The sequence below is a fragment of the Phascolarctos cinereus genome, unplaced genomic scaffold, assembly GCF_003287225.1.
Source record: "Phascolarctos cinereus isolate Bilbo 61053 unplaced genomic scaffold, phaCin_HiC Scaffold_4;HRSCAF=312, whole genome shotgun sequence".
Taxonomy (NCBI): Eukaryota; Metazoa; Chordata; class Mammalia; order Diprotodontia; family Phascolarctidae; genus Phascolarctos; species Phascolarctos cinereus.
The window spans coordinates 452,311,152-452,323,345 of record NW_027555847.1 but is presented as its reverse complement, the minus strand read 5'-3'; the positions used below and the strand labels follow the sequence as shown (position 1 = coordinate 452,323,345).

Sequence of the window (12,194 nt, the reverse complement as noted above, 5' to 3'; positions counted from 1 at the left end):
CTAGCTTTTGAAAAATGTGAAATATGGTTTATTATTCTCAGCTATGCGTTCCATGTTTTTTTATAGACCAGCTCATTTTTGTCTCTGCTGCAAAATACCTTAAAAGGTAACATGGTATTGTGATGACTGGTGTGTGTGTGTGTGTGTGTTGTGTGTGTGTGCGCGTGTGTGTGTGTGTGTGTGTGTGTAAGGGAGGGTGGGTTAGTAATTTATTACACCAGTTAATCTTGCGAAATTGCCCTCTGGATGTAATAATTTGTTATTCTTTTATTAGGCCTTCTTCTGCATGCTGTGTTTATCATAAAGATGTCACCATTGTGATGCCTAGCAACCATTACAATGTTCTGTAGGTGTTTGCATATATTTTCCTGAGGGAGAGTTCTGCTCGGTCCCTGCTTGGGAGAGCTGTCAGTGGATTCTGACGTATGAGGGATAAAAGGAGTCCCTGCTGCAGACTCCAATAAGCTCAAGTCACGGCCCAAAAGCACTGACTTGGGCATCACTATGCTGTGTTAGAAAATGTGTCAATTATCAGATGGACTGCCTACGGGGATTGCCTGGGTCTAGGCCATAAAACCATCAAGACTGAGGGGGGCAAAAATTGATGAGGAAGTAAGTTGAATTAATTGATAACAAGGAGGCTTGTATGCTGAATATTCATTACAGGCAAGACCCTGAAATTTATGTCTCTGAACCTTTTTTTAGGATCCCTTTCCCCTCTATCACCACCTTCACCCATTTAAAAAACCAACAGTAACCCTCCTCACTTTCCTTGACATAAATGTATGTTTAACTAGCATTTTAGTCACTTCCTAAAGGCCAGGAAGTAGTTTTCAAACTAGTCAAGAAGCCATAAAAATAAAAATAAAATCATGCTAATATTGTTTTAGCTGTTTTGCTATTATTGCAATTCTTAATATACTGTGCAACTGTTTATATGTGAATACAGTGGGGACCACTTAAATGGGTAGCCTTAGGGCTTGAGTCATGAAAGCTTTATGCACCATTTATGTAGGTTTCTATGGAGTTTACTCAAGATAGGGAAAGAATGGCATAGGTGTGTGTGTGAATATATGTATGTATGTATATATATATGTATATATGTATGTGTGTGTACATATATATATGTATGCATGTATGCATATGTATGTATGTGAGAATGGGGGGTTGGAGCAATTTCACAACTGTCTGCTCACCAAAGTATGAATTCATCTCTCATTTCAGAATTACAGGGAAAAGGTTCATATCAGAAGAGTTTGATCCTAACATAGCATCCTTTATGGACATGAGTATAATTATTAGTCAGTTTAGCTGTCCTCACTAAGTCTAAACAGCTAGTCAATTTTATGGCAGGAGGGGAAAAGAAACTGTATAATCCTGTTTAATTTTTTTTAAAAAAAGAAAATGATCCAACAAATTGATTAGTTCTTTGTCTGAATCTCCTACTTGTTTGCACTGACCAATCAATCTGAGAATTTAGTGAGGAACACACAAGAAAAATGGTAGGTAGGACTTAAACTTCTTCATGTGCAAATTAAAAATTCAGCAACTGGAAAAATATATCATTTTCCACTGGGGATAAAGGCAGTGGACAGAAGTTCATCCATCTTTTTAATGATTGACAAAAAATTCTTCTGCTTATTTTACAATAAGTAACCTATAAAGTGTTCAGCACTATAAAGGAACATATAAAAAGACACAGCCATTGCTCACTTGGAACTTATTGGGTAATATATTCTTTTATAATGATAATGATCATTACAGTGATCATAACAATGGGATATATTTTCCCCAGTATGAATTTTCTCTTTGCACTTGCCATTTTCATTGAAGGTAAAGGCAATTTTGTGCAGTAGGAGAGAGCCAGACCAGTAAAACCAACTCTCTTAGAAATATTTCTATAATATCTTTCATTCTCAGAACTCACAGAATCAGAGAACAGATATAATCCAGACATATAAGGAAAGTGAAAAGGTCAAGTGACATATTCAAGATCACTAGAACTTGATTTCCTGACTCCCTATTCAATGTCATTACCATTGTATATCAAACAGTTATCTTATAACAATGACTCACGTTTAAAGATTTTAAGAATTGTAAATATCATAGAAATATTTTGTCATCACTCTTTACTACACTTAGTAGACTTTTATGGCTTTCAATGTTCTTTATAAATAATATCTTAATTGTGTCTCAAAATGTGAAGGAGATATTAGTTTCCCCATTTTGCAAATAACAATAATAAGGCTAATAGCAGCTAAGCAAATTTGCCCAAGGATTGCACAATGACTTATCTGAGCAGAATTCAAACTCAGGTCTTCTTCACCACAAAATCAGTATTCTCTGTATGCTATGCTGCCATCTCTATCCCAAGGAAAGAAGAAGATAAGGAGCCATATTAGGATATGCCTCTCATGAGACTCTGTTTCAACAGTTTTTAATATTTTACTATATTTTGGGGTTTCAAGAACAATTTTTTAAGTTAGAGTCTGTGTAGAATCATAAGCATATTCCTGAGTTTATAATTTTGTTGTTTTAGAAGTAACACATATATATATGTATGTATATGTGTGTATGTGTGTATATGTGTGTGTGTGTGTATACAGAGCACTTTCATTGATCCTTAAAATAACCATTTGAACATTGCAGTATTTATATTTTATAATTAAAAGACAGAAGCTGAGAAAGTCTGTAGTACTGTGCCCTAATTAAGGTATTATAGCTAATTAAGTGAGAAATCAGGATTCAAATACAAATCCTGAACACAATGTCATTAAAGTTATACTAGTCTTCTTCTAGGGCCACTAAATGGACTACTAAAATATGACTAAAAAAGCATCCATTCAAAAAATACTTAGCAAGTGCCTGTGATGTGTGAGGGCATCTGATTGCTTAAGGAGCAGCTTTGAATTCCTAGTTTTATTGTATTCTAGGTGTTAGAAAAGATTAAAAAAGGTCACAAAGTCCAGGGTACACTGAAAGCAGAAATCCTTTCTCTAATATCTCCAACAAATAACCCCTTTGCAAGCACTAGAGTTGCGGAGATCACTACTTTCATAAGTAAATGCATTATGGTTTTTGACAACAAAAAATCTCAATAAATCTCTCATCATATTGAACTAAAGTTTACAAGTTGCTCAAATTCATAATGCCCCAAAAGATGCAGTACATTTTTTAACTTTATTAGCTTTAGTAGCTTAAAATTGCACTGTGATGTTTGGGATACCCTGTATTTGAAGATAGCTATTATGAGCTGGGTTCAATCTCTTCCTTTCTTTTTTTTGTAATTGCTTATTTGTTTTTAACATTCATTTTTATTTTGAGTCCCAAATTTCCTCCCTTTCCTCAGTCCCTCCTCCACCCATTGAGAAGGCAAGCAACATGATGCCCATTGTACACGTGAAGTCATGTAAATAATATTTGCATATTAACCATGTTTCACCAAGTAAAAAAGCATGAAAAAACAAAGTGGAAAAATTGCACAAAGAATCCATCAGTTCTTTCTTTGAAGGTGGATCTTATTTTTCATCATGAGTCCTTTGGAATTGTCATAAATCATTGTCTTGATCAGAGTAGTTAAGTTTTTCACAGTTGATTATCATTACAGTATTCTTATTACTGTGTACAGTGTTCTCCTGGTTCTGCTCATTTCACTCTGCATCAGTTCATAGGTTTTCTTTTTTCTGAAACCATTCTGCTCGTCGTTTCTTATAGCATGATAATATTCCTTCTAAATCATATACCACAACTTGCTCAGCCATTCCCCAATTGATAGGTATCCCCTTAATTTCTAATTCTTTGACACCACAAAAAGAGTTGCTATAAGTATTTTTTTTTTACTTATAAGTGTTTTTCTTTTATCTCTTTGGGTTACAGACCAAGTAGGGGTATTGTTGGGTCAAAGAGTATGTACAGTTTTCTAGTTCTTTGAAAGTAGTTTGAAATTGTTTTTTAGAATGTTTAGATCTACACAATTAGCTATAAGACCATTACAAGAATATATGTCCCTAAAAAGCTTTCCTTTTGAGGAGAAGAACAAAAGGACAGTAATGATGTTCTAGGATTGTCCCAATATCAAGGTTCTGCAACAGAAGTTGTTTACCAAAGCAAAGTCAAGATTCTATAAGAATCAATCAATAAGTAAACATTTATTAAAAACCTATTATGTGTCAAGCACTGTGCTAAGCCCTGGGGTACAAAAAAAAGTCAAAAGGCAGTCTTTGCCCTCAAGAGTTTATAATCTGATAAAGTACACAACATGCTAACATATACACACGTTATAGATAGACATATAGACATGTATGTATGCATATACACGTAACTGTATAACTATATACAGGATAGTTTAGTTTCTTTTTTCTTCTTTCTAAAAAATGTTTTTATTTATTTCACTAAATATTCCCCAATTGCATGTAAAACATTTTTAACAATCATTCTAAAAAAATTTTCAGTTCCAGATTATTTTTCTTCTTTCTGCCCTTTCTTCCTCCTTGAGAAGGCAAGTGATTTAATATTGATTATGCATGTAAAGTCATGCAAAATATATTTCCATATTAGCCATATTGCAAAAGAAAACACAAAATAAAATAATAAAAATAAACTGTAAAAAAAGTAAGTTTTGATCTGCATTCAGAGTTCATCAGTTTGGAAGTGTATAGCATTTTTCATCATAAGTCCTTTGGACTTGTCTTGGATCATTGTTTTAATTAGAGTACCTAAGGCACAGTTGATCATCTTCACAATATTGCTGTTACTGTGTACAATGTTCTCCATGTTCTGCTTACTTCACTTTGCATCAGTTCATATCATGGTTTTTCTGAAACCAATCTGCTCATCATTTCTTATAGCGCAACAGTATTCCATCAACTTGTTTATCTTTTCTCCAATTGATCTCCAATTAATTGATCTCCTTGATCTCCAATTCTTTACCACCACCTTATTCTTGCCACCCATTGGGACTACTAGAGTAATCCTCTGTGCACTGCAGTTCATCCTTCACTTCCTGCCAGATGGATCTTTTTTATGCATTGATCTGATGATAAGATCATTGAATCATTCGTTACACATCTAGAGCCAGTGATTTTCCCAAAGTGCAGGTGCAATCTCTCTCTCTCTCTCTCTCTCTCTCTCTCTCTCTCTCTCTCTCTCTCTCTCTCACACACACACACACACACACACACACACACACATATACACACATACACACTACTCAATAAACTTCAGTGGCTTTGTAATGCCTCCAAGATCATATACAAAGTGCTCTGTTTGGCACTCAAAATCCTTTATAACCTAGCCCTCTCATGCCTTCCCAGTCTTTTTTTCATGTTATACCGCACAATATTTTCTTTGATCTAGTGACACTGGCCTCCTGGCTGTTCCATGAACAAGACACTTTTTTTTTATGGTGAGGCAATTAGGGGTTAAGTGACTTGTCTAGAGTCACACAGCTAGTAAGTGTCAAGTGTCTGAGGTAGGATTTGAACTCAGGTCCCCTTGACTCCCAGGTCTGTGCTCTATCCACTGCACCACCTAGCTGCCCCCAACAAGACTCTGTTGCCTGAAATGCTCTCCTTCTTCCACTCCAACTACTGACTTTAACTCCCAACTAAAATTCCATATTTTACAGGTAGCCTTTACCAACCCCAGTTAGTTCTAATGCTCTCCCTCTGTTAGTTATTTCCTATTTATAGTGTACATAATTTGTTTTCTATATATTTGTTTGCTTGTTGTCTCCCCCATTAGATTGTAAGCTTCTTGAAGGTAAGGACTATATTTTGCCTCTTTTTATAGCCCCAGTGCTTAGCACAGTGCCTGGCACATAGTAGGCATTTAATAAATGTTTATTGATTGATTGATTATAAGATGAAGGGGTTGGACTAAATGACCTCTAAGTTTCCTCCTGATTCTAGATAACTAGTTTACTTTATACAGAGGGAAGGAATTAGGCTTAAAATAGACTGGGAAAATCATCCTGTAAAAGATGGGGATTTGTTGTTGTTTGCACTTTGTTCTCAAAGAAGACTAATGACATCAGAAAGGTGAAGTCTCAACTTGCAAGTGAACTGAATTTAAGTGAGGCAGGGTAGTACAAAGCCATCAGCCTTATTCTTTTCTTCAGGGTCATCTGAGTACAGTTGCAATACATAGGTCAGGAATGCTGGAGATGATCCCAGATGCAGTAAGAGATCTTGGCCTTTTTTAAGGAAGGTCTTTCCCAGGTCTCAGTTTGTCTGAGGCAACATCCATTCCGTGATTCAAGGCTAGGTAAGAAATGAGGCAAAATATGGCTTAGTTTGCCTATTCAGAAAAAAAAAAAAGCCAAACAGAGAGGGGAAGAACCTCATGGTTTCTGGGCAGAACAGAAACAATTGCTATGCACACTAAATCTGAGCCATCAAAAGCCAAGCAATGAGCAAATGAGGCTTGGGCTGGGACCTGTCATTGGCCAGTCACTAAGAGCCAAAGTGTTTTAGGTTTAAGGCATGGTCATATAGCTCTATTTGAATTTAAAAGGGCTTTATCAAAGCCTGGTTTCCATAGCTCAATTTCAAGAAATCACAAATGAAACACAAGACAAAATAGCTAATTGTCACATTTTTTAATGATATAATAAATAAGTAGGGAAAAGAAGAAAAAATAAAATAAAAAATCTTACCCCAAAATGCAAAAATATCTTGCAAGGCTTTAGCAATCAAAATTTATGTTCCTTAAGGCAGAGCACCCACATATAAATGTATGATTCCCCATATGAACAGAGAGAGGGGAGGGAGAAAGGGAGGGAAGAGAGGAAAGAAGCCAGGAAGGAAGGAAGGAAGGAAGGAAGAAAGGAAGGAAGGAAGGAAGGAAGGGAAGAGCAAGTGGAAGTACTTATTATAGGCAGTCTTTTTGAGGAGCTTAGCTATGAAGGACAGAAGAAATATAGGATGACAGCAAGGATGGAAGTATCAAGCAGAGGTTTTTTTTTTTTTTATGGGGGGGTGATTCTGAGAAAGACGTAGGAATTTTTGTAGACAATAGGAAATGATCCAGTATATAGGAACAGATTAAAAATAAATGATAGAGTGAGAATGATATATAAAAATATATAAAAAATATATAAAATAAATATATAAAATATATAAAAATAAATGATAGAGTAGGAAAACTGTTGGAGGAGATGGGATAGAATGGGGTCACTTTAACAATCAGAGGGATTAATCTTAGAAAGGAGTAAGACCACTTAATTAAGTGAAATAAGGGTTCATGAGAGAAGGCATCTAAGTAATATGAGATGAAGAGTAGGGGAGATAAGAGAACTCACAGTGAATGCCCTCAATTTTCTTCCTATAAAATATGAGGCAAGGTTCTCAGCTGAGAGGAAGTGGTGAGGGGGCACCATGGGAGATTTGAGGAGGGGCGAAAAGGTTTTGAAGAGCCACTATGGAAAATGGGATAGTACCTTCATAAGGGAGCTATATAAAGATTGCCTAATAGCTGTGAGAGACTAAATGAGGTTATATAATATGCATTTATAGTGGACTCAGTCAGAGGAGTTGTGTGATTTTCTTCCACTTTGTTCAGCAGCACACACATAGGAATAAAGGAAGCAAATGGTGAGACTATCTAAGACTGAGGCTTATCCAGGTGCAATTGTTTATATGATAAGAGGGCTAGCAATTCAAGAAAGGAAGACACCATGGAGTTTAAATGTGTCACCAAGAAGTCAAAATAGGGAAAAGAGAAAGCAGTTAGTGCTGGGAGTTGGCCAGTGAGAAATGAGAGGTTAAAGAATTGGAAGTCATGGTATATATGAAGAGTAGAATTTTGTAAAGGAAATGGAGGGAGAAGTGAAAAACCAATATGTTATAGGTGCTTAAAGGCATACAATTCTTGAACATGGAGGTGGTATGTTTGTCTGTGCTGGCAAAATAATTGGTACAACTATCTTTGTGTATGGCTGATGTGGGGTATAGAAGTAGCTCATAAGAACTGAGTAGATTGAGGAACTGAGAGGTTAGGAAGTTTGAGGAGAAGTAAAAATGTATGTTGAAGTCTTCTATTATGTATGAGTGCAGGAGCTGGGAGGAAAGAAAAATTGTGAGGCAGTTACCAAACTCATCAAATAAGAAAGCTCTGGGTATCACATATGTACAATAGCAGAGATTGGTAATTTCATAGGTATGGTTACTTTCTCCATTGATAAAAAATCCAATCCTTCAACATTTTGTTGCCTGCAATTCTTTTCAATATTATTTCATATATACTCCATGAAAAGCTACCCATTGCAATGCAGATCATTTGTTTCTTACAGTATTTTTTGGATACCAGAATAAAATTCTAACTGCCCTATTTTCTTTCTCTCTCATAAGTGCCCCACATTTATTTTGTGTATGTATGTTCTCAATTTTTACTTTTAAGTGGTTTCTCACAAAAATTCTCAGGGGCAATATGCTGAAATTTATTTACATCCACCATTTCTCTTTTTCTGCCATTTGTTTCACGTGCAATTTTGGTTCTTCTGAGATTGTGTTATTCCATGATTTTCAAAAATGTAACCCCATTAGGAGAATAATAGTATTAAAACATGAACTTTGGCTAATTGGGTTAATTAATTAATATGATGCAAAGTACCAACTGACTTGCAACCCAATGTCTTCCACTTATGAAATTTAATTCATTATTCATCTACATGTGGTAACTTTTTATGATTTATGCATTCATAAACTAATGGTCTATCTATCCAAAATTCATATAGTAACTTTATCAATATGTGCCTTTCATCCACTTTTTTTCCAAGAGTGGACGGCTAGTAGAAATAATATCACACTCATTTTACATGCAAACTGAGGTTTAGAGGGATTATTTAATTTATTCAGGATTACATAGCCAGTAATGATAAGATATGAATCTTGAAACCAGATATTCTGAGTAGAAGGTAAATATTCTTTACAATACTTCAGGCAATGAGTTTTATGATGTTGTATACTTTAGACTTACTGTGGACAGTCAGTTTCATTTCCTTGTCCTTGTTTCCAATTTAGATGAATAATGTCAGTTATTTTTCCAAAGATTGACTTAAACATTCAGTTTTCTATATCTTATGTCAGTGAATTTCTCTTAGAGAAATCCAGTGCTTTTATTCTGCTTTAGATAGGCTTTTTAAATAGAATGAAAAAATCTTAAATAAAAAGGAACTTTAGAAATTTAATCTACTCTCCAACCTCTCTGCAGTGCAGAAATCTCTTTCAAAACACAAGAGATGCTCATTAGGTCTCTCTGTTAAATAGCTTTCTGTTTTCAACACAGACTGTTCTATTTTTGAACAGCTCAAATGTGTAGAAAAGTCTACCTTATGTTGACCCTAAATCTATTTTCCTATAACTCTTACATGTCTTAAATCTGTTCTGCATAACAACACAGAATTCACTCATTCATTCAGCAAACACTAAATATTTTATGTAAAATACTTCATTCACTATGCATTAAAGGACATATAAACTTTAGATTATAGTCTAGCATAAAAACAACTTTAAAATATACATATCTGTAATATGCAACAATTCAAGAAGAAAAGTATTAGAAAGTTATTTTTTAAATTGTTCTGTGAAACTCAAGGAAAGGCATTATCTACCACAGTGACAAATAAATTTCATGGAAAATGTGGCATTTGAATTGTGCTTTAAAAAAATCAGTGGTAATTAAATGCATGCATAGTAATAAGAGAAAGACAGAGTATCAGAGAGAGAATTAGAGACAGAAATAAAGAGAGACAGAAGCAGAGTTAGAGACAAAGACAGAGCATTCTAGGCATAAAAGCAGCACATGAGTAGCACATGTCTGTCAGAAGACAATCCAGTTTGCTAAAGCATACAGTGTGAAAAACAGTACTATGAGACAGCATTAGAGTGATATGGTAAATAATTATAAAAGGAAAGTCCCCAGATTGATATGAACATGGAATACCAGGCATAAATTTTGAACTTTATTTCGTGTATAATACGGAACAACTAATGCTTTTTAAATAGAGGAACATTAATATGTACTATACTAATATACTATATATTACTAATATATGCATAAGAAAAATTATCCTGGTGGTAGAAAAAAAAATGAAATTAAAGGGTATCACAGTGGAAGCAGAAGTACCAGTAAGGAGTATGTTATATTAGACTAGGTGAGTGATAATGTGGGTTTGTACTAAGGTGGTAGCTGTGGAAATACAGAGACAGAATAGGTAAGCTTGGTACTTGATTGGAAATAAAAAAGTAAAAGATGTCCCTAAGGATACAAATAAGGGAAACAGAGGTTTCTTCACCTAACATTGGTGATCAGAAAGACTGGCAAGTTTAAGGGGAAGGAAATATAATGAGCATGTTTAGGGATATACTAGGTTTCAATGCTAGTGGTAAATTCAAGTAAAGATGTCTTTTAGGAAGTTGCAAATACATATCTGAAGATTCAAAGGTTTCAGGATGAGAAGAATATATCTGAGATATCTAAATAGAAGTGGTGGTTGAGATTTTGGAACTGAATGAGATGTCACAGGGTGGAAGAAAAAGAGAGACAAGATAAGAATGCCATTATAAAATGAGATAATATTTGTAAAAAGTGCTTATCGCAGTGACTGACATCTACTAAGCACGTTATAAATGCTTATTCCTTCCCCTTTTCCCTATATTCCCATGCAGCGACTCTCAAGAAAAACCTACAATGAAGGGTTGGAAAGAGAATGAAGAGCTAATGAAAGAGACAGAAAAAGGAGTATTTGGGGATTTAGAAGGAGAAACTAGGGCATTGTCTTGCCTCTGAAGTCATGAGAGAAGAAAACATCCAGCATGAGGACTGGGAAAAATATCAAAAGCTTCATAAAGATCAGAAGATAAGGCCTGAAAAAAAAACAGCAAAAGATCTGCTCACTGGAGAACTTTGAACAAAATGTGAGAGTAGAGTAGTGGGACATAAGGCTTCACAAGGGCAATATAATATTATATGTCTTTTATATTTATGTATGGTTTCAAATTACTGGTGGTACCTTATAAGAGAGAAAAACAAACAAAGAAACAAGAAAGTGTCCAGAAGAAGTGATCAAAAAGGAAACTATATTATGCTGAAATGAATACTCAAGAATAAATCATTATCAATGTTAAAGAAATATGCTCCAGATGCCGTAGCATCCAAATTCATCAAGCATATACTAACCAAGCCAAAGGAAAAATGTATAGATAGAGAGATACAATAGTTACAGGATATTTCAAAGCCTCTCTCTCAATTGTGGATAAGTTTATTAGAAACATAAAGAAATGGGTAAATATGTAACTGGAAAAATGCTAGGTAAACTAAAGCTAGATAACTTATGACATCTAAATTGGACTATAAAAGATTATGCATATTTCTCAGCAACAAATAAAACATTTACAATTTATTAAGGCATAGAAACATTGCAAACAAATGTTGAAAGGCAGAAAATATAAATACAACTTTTACAAACCAAACCACAATAAAATAATAGGCAAGGAATCATAACAAGAATAAGTAGAGCCTTTTATCTTTTTTTTATTTTTTGAAAGTTTTTTTTGATTCATTATAAATTTTTATCTTTTGTCCTTTTGTCTTTAAATGTATTTCTTAACAGCAAAATCTTAAATAATAATTATATCAAAGAACAAATCATATAAATATTTAAGAATTATATGAAAGATATTGATAATGATGAAAGAGTATACCAATATTTCTGTGCTATAGCAAAAGTAGTCCTCAAGGGGAACATCATATACCTATGGACAAAATAGAAAAAGAGAGGATTAATGAACCAAATGTGCATTTAAGAAATAAGAAAACCAACAAATAAACAAATATAAAATAAGTACAAAATGAGATTTAAAATTAGAAAAGAAATAGATAAAAATGGGAACAAAAAGCCATGGAAATGATAAATAAAACTCAAATCTGATTCTTTGAAAAGATTAATTAAATATATAAACCTTTTACTAATCTGATTAAAAAGAGTGCAGGAAAAAAATCAACAAAATAGCAAGTAAATGAGTTGAGATCACCATAAAATCAAAATAAATAGTTGTATGCTAACAAATCTCTGAACACAAAAGAAATAGAATACATTAAAAATATAAAATATCCACAGAAGACCAGTAAGAGATCTTAAATAATCCAATCTCAGAAAAGGAAATAGAACTAAATATATATTAACTAGGAAAATA

The 12,194-nt window shown here is 34.0% G+C and overlaps 1 long non-coding RNA gene across 1 annotated transcript; it reads left to right on the top strand.

The window, feature by feature from the left end:
- The first annotated feature begins 384 nt into the window (after positions 1 to 384).
- On the top strand, positions 385 to 10,839 carry LOC110199185 (uncharacterized). The gene is made up of 2 exons (XR_002321940.1): positions 385 to 612; positions 10,668 to 10,839. It is a non-coding gene; the product is annotated as an uncharacterized LOC110199185 (long non-coding RNA).
- The last annotated feature ends 1,355 nt before the right edge of the window (positions 10,840 to 12,194 follow it).